This window comes from Crocodylus porosus, unplaced genomic scaffold (assembly GCF_001723895.1).
Source record: "Crocodylus porosus isolate Cpor-Errol unplaced genomic scaffold, CroPor_comp1, whole genome shotgun sequence".
Lineage (NCBI taxonomy): Eukaryota > Metazoa > Chordata > Crocodylia > Crocodylidae > Crocodylus > Crocodylus porosus.
In genome coordinates this window covers 18,558,147-18,570,256 of record NW_017728943.1, presented here as the reverse complement: position 1 = coordinate 18,570,256, position 12,110 = coordinate 18,558,147, and positions in this window count along the sequence as shown.

Below are 12,110 nucleotides of genomic sequence, written 5' to 3'. Positions count from 1 at the left end.
ACACTTTTAAGAAACATTTGGATGCTTATCTTGCTGGGATCCTTTGACCCTAACTGACTTCCTGCCCTTTTGGGCAGGCGGCTGGACCTGATGATTTTACGAATTCCCTTCAAATCCTAATGTCTATGAAATCTATGAAATTTCTGTAAAGAAACATAGTTAGCCATGTTAGTCTGAAGTCAAATAGAAGATAGGGAAGATTTGTGCCTAACCAGAGTAGTTATAAGTATAACCCTTCTGCCAAGCACTGCAAGAAGGGATGGGTTTACATTTTAGGGTACTAAATGAATTGTACCAATGGCTCAAGCCCCCATCCAGAAATCTGGAATACTAAATATGCTGGGGCATCCTGTATAAACAAAACCCTCTCCTCACAAGCAATGTAAACACAAAGCCCAAATTTATTACAGAAAATAATGACAAGAAACCCCCCAAAGAAAACACTAAAAATAATTTTAAAACACTATTAATTGCAAGACAAAGTCCATAGGTGACACCCTCTTCGGGAGACTTCACCCATGCCCCGGCAGCCTGGGACTTGGGGCTCCCTAAAGGGTAGTTCAGGGGGCCTGCCCCCCTATACCTGCCCTTCAGCAAAGGGCTACAAAGGTGGGGGCACAACAGAGAGTCCTATGAGCTGCTCCTTGGGTTCACTACACTATGGGGAGCTGCTTGAGCGTGTAAGTCCTTTTGCATTGGACGGGGCTCCTGGAGAAGTGGTAGAGTGTCAATCTTTACTCCCCGGAGAGGCTGTTCATGGCAGGTAGGGGGGGAGGGTACAACTGCAGCTCCAGCCAGCATGAATGAACCCCAAACTTCTGGGCTGGATTATATGGCCTGCTGAAATGGAAATTGCAGGACAAACTCAAAAGGGAGCCAGGTTGATTACTGGCTACAGCTGGCCCAACCACACAGCTTGGCTGGAACAGAAGACCATCGAAAGAAACAAAGAGGAAAAGCTTTGTCTACCCTCTAAGTCTGAGCTGCAGGTAGTTTGGGTCAAACAGCTCCATTGGGACCAGAAGGTTGCAAACCTCAACCCCAGCCCAAAACTGGCAGGATTAGAAACTCCCAGGTTTCAACCGTGTTTAAAACTGCCAGACCTAATGCCTGGCCAGCCAACCCAAGGAATCAGTGCCCTCCCTCCCTGGTTTTAATCCCTTAAAACCTCACAAAAGGGGGAAGTAAAGGAGGAGAGAGGAGTACCCAGACACTGCAACAATTCTCCCCCTCTCTCTCCTCTACCTGAGTTTCCCCTTTTGCTATCTGCAGATTCCTTCTACCCTTGGAGGACACTTTGCTCTTTAGCAGCCCCTAGCAGATGCCCAAACCAGCCTAGCTGACCTTATATCCCTCTGCATGACATCACCCTGGCCTTGTCCAGTCAGGGAGCGCCGCACTCCAGTTTTTCTCTTAACCAATCTGGCTGAAAAGTCTTTGCTCCCCCTGGCCAATCAGGCCAGAGAATTTTACATATATTATCCAGATACAAGTTGCAGCTGTGCATGTGCAGAGCATGTCCTAGATTTCCATGTGCAAAGCAGGTGGCAGAAACAAAAGGGGCTATCTTCCTACCTTGCGTGTTTTCTCCCCAGCAACAGGCTAAAAGGAAAAGAAAAAAAAGATAACTCCAGAAGAAGACACAGTATACAGCAACCAAAGTCATTCATTAGTAGGAGCATTGCCAGCAGATCAAGGAAAGTGATTGTTCCCTTCTATTCAGCACTGGTGAGGCCACATCTGCAGTATTGTGTCCAGTTTGGGCTCTCTACTGCAAAAAGGATGTGGACAAATTGGAGGGGTCTGGGGCATATGAATTCTGAGGAGAGGCTGAGGGAGCTGGGCCCGTTTACTCTGTAGAAGAGAAGACTGAGAGGGGATTTAATAGCAGCCTCCAACTACCTGAAAGTTGGTTCGAAAGAGGACGGAATTAGACTGTTCTCAGTGGTGGCAGATAATAGAACAAGGAGCAATGGTCTCAAGTTGCAGCAAGAGAATGTGAGGTGAGATATTAGGAAAACCTCTCTCACTAGGATGGTAGTAAAGCACTGGATCAGGTTACCCAGAGAGATGGTAGAATCTCCACCCTTGGAGGTTTTTAAGACCCGGCTAGACAAAGCCTTGACTGGGATGGTCTACTTGGGGCTGGTCCCATTTTGAGCAGGAGGCTGGACTAGGTGACCTCCTTAGGTCCCTTCCAACCCACATTTTTTATGATTCTATGGGGCCCTTTGTGAAGCCAGAGACCAGACAACTGCCAAGTTCTTCAGGAGGCAAAAAACCACAAGTGGGGTTTTCGGATGGATCATCCTTGCTCATCAGCTAATGGAGAGAAAGGCAAGTTTATGAAGTAAAGTACTTCATCAACTGTAAAGGTTTTCAAAAGGAAAAAAGCCAAAGAAATGAGTGTTTTGAAGACCATCTGACTCTTGGCAACTATAACACTGTAAGTAGGGGTCCAGTCGTAAACCCCAGGAGCCATTATAGCAGCAACTAAAGACCTGTTCCCCTCTGAAAAAAAAGAAAACTGATGTCAGTTTTGTTCTCTACTTAGAATTTGACCAGCAGTTCAGGGTCAATGGCTTTGCATCACAGGAGTCCAGAGTCTGAAAGGATCCCAGGCTCAGCATTGGGTCCTACGTCAAGGAACATGTTAGCTTCCCTCTAGAACTGTATTCTCCTCCAAGTAAGAGAACACAACTTTCACAGTGCAAGAAAACATTGCTGGCAGCCAACACATTGATGCCAACAAATTAATCCAGAATGCATTAGAAGTCCTGAGGAAAGTTACCCATGACCAGCTGTGTCTTATAACACCAGCACCTGGAATGACTCAGCAGGCAGAAATAGCACATGCCAGAAGAAGAAATGCATATACAAAAACATAAGTTTAAAGTGCTCATAGGTGCATGTCTGACAGAACAAGACAGTTAGTGTCTCACTCCGGATTTCCAGCACCCTCTGCTATTCCAGCCCTTGTACCAGCTGCTTCACGCCAAGAAGGCTAACAGCATACTGGGCTGCATTAGTGGAAGCGTTGCTAGCTGATCAACCAAGTGATTCTTCCCCTCTATTCAGCACTGGTGAGGCCACATCTGGAGTACTGTGTTCAGTTTTGGGTCCCCCACTACAAAAAGGATGTAGACAAATTGGACAGAGTCCAGCAGAGGGCAACAAAAATGGTTAGGGGGCTGGAGAACATGACTTCTGAGGGGAGGCTGGGGGAACTGGGCTTTAGTTTGGAGAAGCGAAAACAGAGAAGATTTAATAGCAGATTTAAAGGTGGTTCCAATGAGAATGGAGCTAGACTGTTTTCAATGGTGGCAGATAATAGAACAAGGAGCAATGGTCTCAAGCTGAAGCATGGGAACTTGAGGTTAGATATTAGGAAAAATCTTTTTCACAAGGAGGGTAGTAAAACCCTGGAACTGGCTACCCAGAGAGGCTGTGGCTTCTCCATCTTTGGTGATTTTTAAGACCCAGCTAGACAAAGCCTTGGCTGGGATGATCTAGTTGGGGCTAGTCCTGCTTTGATCAGGGTATTGGACTAGATGACCTTGTGAAGCCCCTTCCAACCCTAATATTCTATGAAATCAATTCCAAATTAAAACGATACAAGAGAAAGGATATTTTAAGCATAGTGGAATGTCATCTTGCAAGGTCCGACTGTAAGCATACCATTTTCCCACAGAGAACAGAGAATGTTATTTGAAAAAGGGAAATCAAAAGCATTTTTTCATTAGATGCCTGTTATTAAACTTCTGAAGTACTGTATTTGAATCATTATGGGGAAATATACAGCATTTATTCTAAAGAAAACTAATATAGGGCAGTAGCTCACAGCTTGCAAGTACGTCCAAGGACACGTCCAAGGACGTGTGGAAACATGCTAATTGCTCGTTTCCATTTCATTCATGTTACACAGTGTTTGAGGAGCTCTGAAATACGCTTTATCTTTGTTATTCAGGTACACAGGCTGAAACAGCATACATCTGTATCATTTTCTATCCCAGAAAGGACCATTACAAATAACATTAAGCAACTCCTAAAATAGCTACAGTCTGTGGGAATGAATAGTCTGCTTTGCACGCAGTAAGGACAGCGTCAGACTTGGTTAGAGACCCAACAAAGAGGTAGGAAAGAAGTCCTGGGTTCCAATGTTTTACTTCACCTGTTCCAACCATTATTCTCTCTGCCTCTCGGGTGCTCAGGCTGGTAATGGAGTGAGCCTAACTGCTTCAGTACAGACCCTCCTATTCACAGTGGCAGAATAGCTGTCCCACACCAACAACTGAACTCTCACACCTAGCCAGAAAGCAGTGTCGGTTCCAAGGTGACTGAGGAGACTGCTGACAGGCAGGTCAGTGTTGCTGTTGTTCAGTGTTAAATGGAAGAATTCTTTAAGCATAACAAAAAAAATGCCACTCCTGGCAGCTCCTAAATAGATCTAACATTACCTTTTGAAGTTCTGGGTCTACCCTATGCCTCCCCCCTTCATTTACTAACAACAAATACCAGTACTAATTGGCAAGAATGTAGGGCTTGTTGCCAGGTGTTGTCGGCATAAGGTAAGTCTGAAGTAACATGCTAATCCAGAGTTATTACTCACCTTTGAATAGCCACCAGTTCCCACAAAATCAGAGAGACATTCTGATCTTGCGTTGTGATGTCCATCATACAAATCAGCACCAGGATGTATTACTATGGCATAACAAGCCAACACTGGGAGGTCCAGCTGCTAAGGAACTAGCACAGGGGTGGGCAAAATGCAGCCCGCCAGGCCATTCTATCTGGCCTGCAGGGCCCCTAAAAAATTTAGAAAATTAATATTTATCTGCCCCTGGCTGCCTGTCATGCGGCCCTCGATAGCTTGCCAAAACTCAGTAAGCGGCCCTCCACCCGAAATAATCACCCACCCCTGAACTAGCGCTTCCTTTTCAGCTCATGAAGTATTGCTAGCATTGTGGCAAGCAAGGGGTGGGGCAGTGAAGTGATTACTGCCAGAGCTGTGCATGTTCTGTTGGCAGCAGGCAGCCATCTCCAGCACTGTTTATAAAGCACCTTTCACCAATGCTGGAGAGGTCAAATACCACTAAATTCTTCTGACAACAGTGATGCTACCAGCAAACTACTTAGGTTACTTTACTGCTATACAAGCATCCATTTTTAAGCTCCTAGAATCACAGGTTTGAATCCCAGCAGAATCAACTCCTCTGGATCAGGCCAATACAGAGTTCCATGTGGATTTTTTCAGAGAACACTCCACATATAGAGCTCCTATCTTCATTGCATGGGAATCATGCTCTCAAGTAATCATCCCTATGAACTGGCATTTGCCCCCAGTGTATAAACTGTTGTCAGATTAAAAGACCTGCCACTGACCTGCTGGGTGACTTTTCACAAATCACATTACAGCTCAAGCCTCCATTTCTGCATCTGTAAAATGGGGATAATGATGGTTACTTCTCTTGTAAAGCAGTTTGGGTGCTGACAAATACCTTAAGTCCAAGGTAAAAGAGAAGAAGGTGCACAACATACAACTTTAGATCAGTGCAAGTCACTCCACTCCAGGGTAAAGTAATTCCTCAGAAAGCAAGGAGTAACTATAGCCCAATTTAAGTCACACTGGGGTTTCTGTTGTGTATCTACTCCCCTAGTTAAATTTAATTTCTGTGGAGCTGTTTAACATAAACCAGCTCCTTGCCTCCTAGTGGCAAAATACTTCAATAAATGCCCACTGCAGGTAGCCAGCCTAGAACTGGTTGAGTAACTGCTTCATTATAAAGAGAAACATCTGGGGTAGATTACTGTATAATAATCCTGCCATGTATCAACAGCCTTTGAATCCTAATAGCAAAAAGCAAAGGGAATTGGATAACTGTGCTCCTCTGTTCTTCTTCTGAGGATTGGGCCAATCCTGCTACACTTGCAATGCAACTGTAATATTCCCATGGAAGCTAGTCTATGGATCATTCTCCTTTTCTGCTCTGTAAAGCAGTGTCACACAAAGCTCTTTAAGTAGTGCTAGTACTCAATAGAAAAAAAAAAAAATCAGCTGAAGCATCAAACCAGCAAAAATTTTCCATGGACAGATCAAGAATTTTGAAAGTGAGGTGTGCAGATGGTAAGGTGCCTCATTACAGAGCACAACACACACTTTTTCCAGGTAAAAGAAAACTAGAAACTTTACTAATGCGCTAGGGCCCTAGAGCTATATTACTTGGTTTAAGATCAAAACAAAACAAATAGCACTTGATTGGAATGTGTATTAATATATAAAAACTGCAACAAACTAGGCAAAAAAAAAAAAAGATGGTTTCTTTTGCTCTGTTGTAATTCAAGTCATAAAACAAAAGCTAGCCTTGTGCACCTTGACAATGCTATTTCCATACCTGCATTGATGTTCACCTGTTTTTAGCTATAGTTAAACAAAAAAGAGTTTGCAGAGCTATGAAATAGGAGCTACTAAAAGACATCAAAATTGCAGAAGGATAGTTTTAGTGGAACATCAAGTTGATTAAAAAAGGAGGGTCATTAACACGTGTGGAATGACTAGTTTAGAAAGAATCAGGTAGATTACAATGATCCATGAAGTCAAGTGACTCCCTTGGCACTGCCTGAAAAGAAATGCTGCTGCTACTGCCAGGTAGTTGGTTTTTAACTTTCAAATGCAACAGAAATCAAAAGGTGGGGGGTGGAAACAGATGGACAAGGACTGCACCTGAACCTGGCTTGAACTAAGAGGATGCCCTCCCTCTACCAATATTACTAGTAGACTGAAATTTTGATTTCTTGCTTTTAATAGCAATTTTTACAGTGGATTTCAACTTTTTTCCCCCCTGTATAGCAAGCTTTCCTATTCCAGGACTCTTACCTAATGTAATATGGAAATAGGGAGGTCTTTGAAGGATTATGACTGCAAAGAACAAAACTTGGCAAGGAGACTTGATTCCAAGGCAACTTGGAGTGCTTTATACAGAAAATAAGCTCAAAGAATACCATGGTTTTTAATAGCTTACCAGCATACAACAGGAGGGCCAACCTTTTTAGTAGGTATACCACAAATTAGCCCCAGACTGTCCCCAAGTGCCACTCTGATCCCCTTCCTGCCTTATCTGCTTTGTTTCTTGCCCAATCTGCTGCTGTGTTGTCTGTCCCCTCCCTGATCTGCCACGTACCGCACACACAAGCTGCCTGTACCATTGTGCTGCAGGTTGCCCGCCCAGCGTACCATGGTAGTGGGGGCAGCGGCAGCAAACACCACCACCACCAGCATTCCATCTCCCAGATAAGGACCCAAATGAAACCCAGGTAAATATTCTCTGGCTACCACCTTACCTGTATAAACTGCAGCCCAACTAACTTCTGGTTTTGGTTTCTGAGGTCACTAAGTTTGCTGTAAGAGTCTTTCAAGTGGTGCCAACAGTCCAGCTGAACTGCCACCAGTAAACCTCTCTATGCTGGATCACTTACTTGAACCAACAAAGTCAGCCCCAAACCTTGGGCCTATAGAGCAGAAGCATAACCCTTCTGTGCTGGTCAGGTAGAGCTGGAGTAGTAGCAACTTTCCTTAGGCACATATTAGTGACCTGGAACCTGTGATCCTTTCTTTATTCCCCATCTCGGGAATCTGCTTTCCCAGATCCTCTCCCACATTGCTGCATTTGCAGTCGTCTTCTGTCCCATCCATAAGTGAGTTTCACTCGTTACATAAACTTGCTTTAGACCCATAGACCAGTATCTTTGGATAGGAGAAATCCAATGCGCACTGTGCAAGGTCTCTTTGCTGCCATGCTTCTCAGATGGCTGCAAATCTAAAGATGACCCATAGTCATCTTTTAAGATTTGCTTCAGGGACAATTTCTTTTCGATTATCGGAGATCTTCCCTGTTCCATTATGCAACATGAATCACGTGCTAATTGCAGTAGCAATGAATAAGATACAAGCAGGAGGTCTTTTTAGGAAACACTGTAAAATCCTTTATTTGATAAAAATAGTTTTACAGTTGGAACAAAAACATACAGTTTTACAATGCTCTGTACATTTGAATTCCTGCATCTCTTCAAAGGCTACTCTCTCTCACAGACAATCCTATTACATTTCAGTCTTTCTACTGCCCCCATCTCTATAGCAGCCTGCTACTACAGTGACAATGTACAGGATCAGCTTCAAGAAAACTTCTTAGCTTAAGAGCCCTGCATTCATTAGGAGGAATCTTCACAGGATGTAAAGAAACATTCTACAGTGTCCTTGCTTCAAGGCAAACATTTGGTAGTAAAGACACTTTGATTTTGTCATCACCTGTTAGCAACGTTGCTCACAAAATTAAAGATGAGGTTTTAAATCCAGTGCTAAGTGAATGGTTCCCCCACAGGAAAACATTTTTTCCTCCCTTCCTTACAGAGGTGATTGAAGACTGAGCTTCCATCACTTACTCAACATGCCCAACTGCCCTCACACTCATCCCCAACCTTCCCATATCATCTTGGCCTGGCTGAGGTGCAAACACCAGTCACAGGCCATGCCATTACCATACTTTCCCAAGAACAGCTCTCCAACCATTATTAGTCACCATTTCACTTATCTTAAAACCCCACCTTTAAAAAGGAAGCTTCCTCCATCCCCCAGCAAAAAAGAGAGGGAAGAACAGAACATTTAAGGGTTATTTTCAAGTTTCTTTTTCAAAACAAGGCAGCTAAAACTACAGACAAACATACCTTTTAACTGCTTTAAAGAGGAAAGGGGAGCTCCCACTTGGTAGCATTGTTATGACATAACTGTTAGGTCTGCATGACCCTGTAGCAACAAGAGTTAGCTAAATCACTGTAACTGACTCAGAATGAGACAGGGTTAAAGCTCCAATAGTTTTGCTACACTTGCATTTCTACAGAAGTATGTAGATGTAACAGCTCATAACGGCTGATATTAGTATTCTTTGATAACAATACAATTGTTGTGTCAGTCTCTACCCTAATGAGATACCTATTTAAAGGCCAGCAAAGACAGCTAAAACTACAGACAAACTCCAGAAACATCAGGATCAAGATCTCAAAACCCAGGAAGTTTGGGGGAATGTAGATACAGGGTTCTAATTCTGTCAAGGCTAAACGGGAAGAGTCAACATCACTCTAAGTGGAATGATTAGCTCATGCATGTTCATTCTCTGGACCTCTCTACCAGCACACTATTCTCATAGATTTGGCTTCCAGCAAGTTTCACTGCATAGGTACCCAGGAAAGGCTCTGTGAGCTTGTGATGAAAAAGCTAAATGAGCAGAGTGCTAGCCTGCAGTTCTGGTGGGGAACACTTTGGGTAGCTTGGTATAAGCGTGTTTTAAATAGTTTCAGAAGCAGGATGTGTAGATACCCTTCCCACCCCTGAGGAAGGTGGCAGTCTGGGATTGACATCAGGCTGTAGAGGCTCCTCCCTGATTGGTTCCCCTAGCATTATGTTTAGTGTTGTTTGGTGACTGTTAACCTCTGTTCTGAATACTATATTTTGCAAGTGATCTTGGCTGCAGCCACATCGGTATAAGCACAAAGGCAGGCAAACTTTTTGGGTAGAGGTGGTATCTTTTATTAGATCAACTAAACAGGTGCAACAACTTTTTTGCAACTATTTAGTTGGTGTAATATAAGACATCACCTCTAACCAAATACTTTTGCAATACAGTTTTGTTGTGAGCTGGCTGTGCCTGAGGGGAAAGAGAGTCTCAGAGAACTGGAAAGTACAGAAAGGGTAGTCCTAAGGAGGACAGAAAGTTGCAGAGAAAGAAAAAAAAGTAGTCCTGGGGAGAACAGAGAGGGTCTGAGTAAGAACAGAGAGAACTGCAGTGGCACAATAAAGACTGCTTGTTTAGAGATGAACAGTCTGCTGTGCTGTTTGGGATGTCAGCTCTTTCTCCTGCCCCCACTCTTGAAGAAGAAAACAGCTCCCCTATCAGAAGCTGATAAAAAAGGAGCTTTCTGAGGTGGGGGAGGTGTAGCTTCCCTGATTATCTGTAGACACCTCCATTAGGGCTTTAAGGGGTCCTATGGGAGAAGGAGATCAGGCAAGGCTTCTTCTTGGGGAGTCCCAAGGTAGAGCTTCCTTCCCTTCAAAAGTAGTGTGATCCCACATCAAAAACTAAACAACAGTATTGATCCCTCTTCTGCAGACAAGCCAAGGAGAGCCCAAGGCTCACTTTGGGCTAGTCCACTTCTGAGGATGGATCATGTCTCTCCCCAACTAGAGAAGAAAGGGGGCACGAAATATCCTGCCTCTCCATCATACCTGTAAAACCTCAATTGCACATAAAGTTGCTTCTTTAGATTCAGTGAATAAACACAGTATAATCAGCTGGGTCAGAAGAGGGTCAGAGGGAGAGAAGTGACCTTAGCTTCCCCTATCAGGATTCCCAAGGTCTCACTCCCTTTCTCCCCTGCTCTCCAGCTCCTTATTGTACTGCACAGTGACAGGCTCCACTCTTGCAGCTTTTCACAGATTTATTCATGCTCCCTAGAGACCCAACTTAAGATAAAACAGGCTAATTTGAATCCTAGCCCTACTCTCCAGCAATCCACTACCCCCCACCCAGCTTGGTGGCATCTACAAACTTGTTTCCTTTCCCAAGTTTCTACAGTGCACAGAACAGAGCCCTCAACAAACTGAAAGATAGGAGCAAAAGAAACCTCCTGAGGTTCAGTAAGGACACTTGTGAAATTGTGCACTTAGAATGGAACAACCCCATGCACCAGTACAGGCTGGGGGCTGACTGGCTGGTAAGCAGCTCTGCGAAAAAGGACCTGGGGATCACACTGGACAATAAGCTGAATATGAGCCAACAGTATGTCCTGGGAGATGCCTGGAAGACAAACACCATACTGGGCTGCATTAGTGGGAGTGCTGCCATCAGATTGAGGGAAATGATTCTTTCCCTTTATCTGGCACCAATGAGGCCACATCTGGAGTACTGTGTCCAGTTTTGGGCCCCCTACTACAGAAAGGATGTGGACAAGTTGGAGAGAGTCCAGCAAAGGGTGATAAAAATGGTTCAGGGGCTGGGGCACATGACTTCTGGGGAGAGGCTGAGAGAACTGGGCTTATTTAGTCTAGAGGAGAAAAGACTGGGTGTATCTATATGTTCAATTAATGTGCATTAAATCCAATACCTCTGGGCATTTGTACACAATTGCGAAGGCTGCTCCAAAGCACTGAAATTCCAAGGCGTTGGAGCAGACTCAATTCATCAAATCTGCTGGAGCATGGCAATTACCGTGCTCTGGTGTCCTGTTTCAGCGTCACCACACTTAAAAGTGGTGGTGTAGGCACCTGAACTAAAGCTCAAATGAGCTTTAATTAAGCACCCCTACTGCCATTTTTAAGTGTGGAGACACTGATACAGGAGACGCATCAGCACTTTAATTACAGCAGCTCTTGAAGCCTCTCTAATTAAAACACCACCTCTCCCACCCCCAGAGCACATGTAAAAGTGCCCTCCATTGTGAGGCACTAAAAAAAAAAAAAAAAAAAAAAAAAAAAAAAAAAAAAAAAATACACATTAGTTAATACACCAGGACCTGCTTTTTTAAAAAAAAGCTAAAGAGCATGCTTGTTTGTGATGTTTTAACGTACATTAAAATAGACTAATGAACATTAAACCACACATGTACACATGCCCACTGAGGGAGGATTTAATAGCAGCCTTCAACTACCTGAAGGGGGGTTCCAAAGAGGATGGAGCTGGACTGTTCTTAGTGGTGGTAGATAACACAACAAGGAGCAGTGGTCTCAAGTTGCTGCAAGGGAAGTTTAGGTTAGGTATTAGGAAACTCTTTGAGAAGATCCTCAAGGAGCACATCTGTGATGGGCTGGCTTCAGGGATGATGCTCAAGGGCAACCAGCACGGTTTCGTTAGGGGCAGGTCACGTCAGACCAACCTGACTGCCTTTTATGATCAGGTTACAAAGGCAACGGATGCAGGTGTCACCGTGGATGCAGTCTTTCTAGACTTCAGCAAGGCCTTTGACACCGTCTCCCACCACATCCTCATTAAAAAACTAGGCGACTGTGGCATTGATGCCTACACAGTCAGATGGATTGCAGATTGGCTCAAGGGTCATACTCAGAG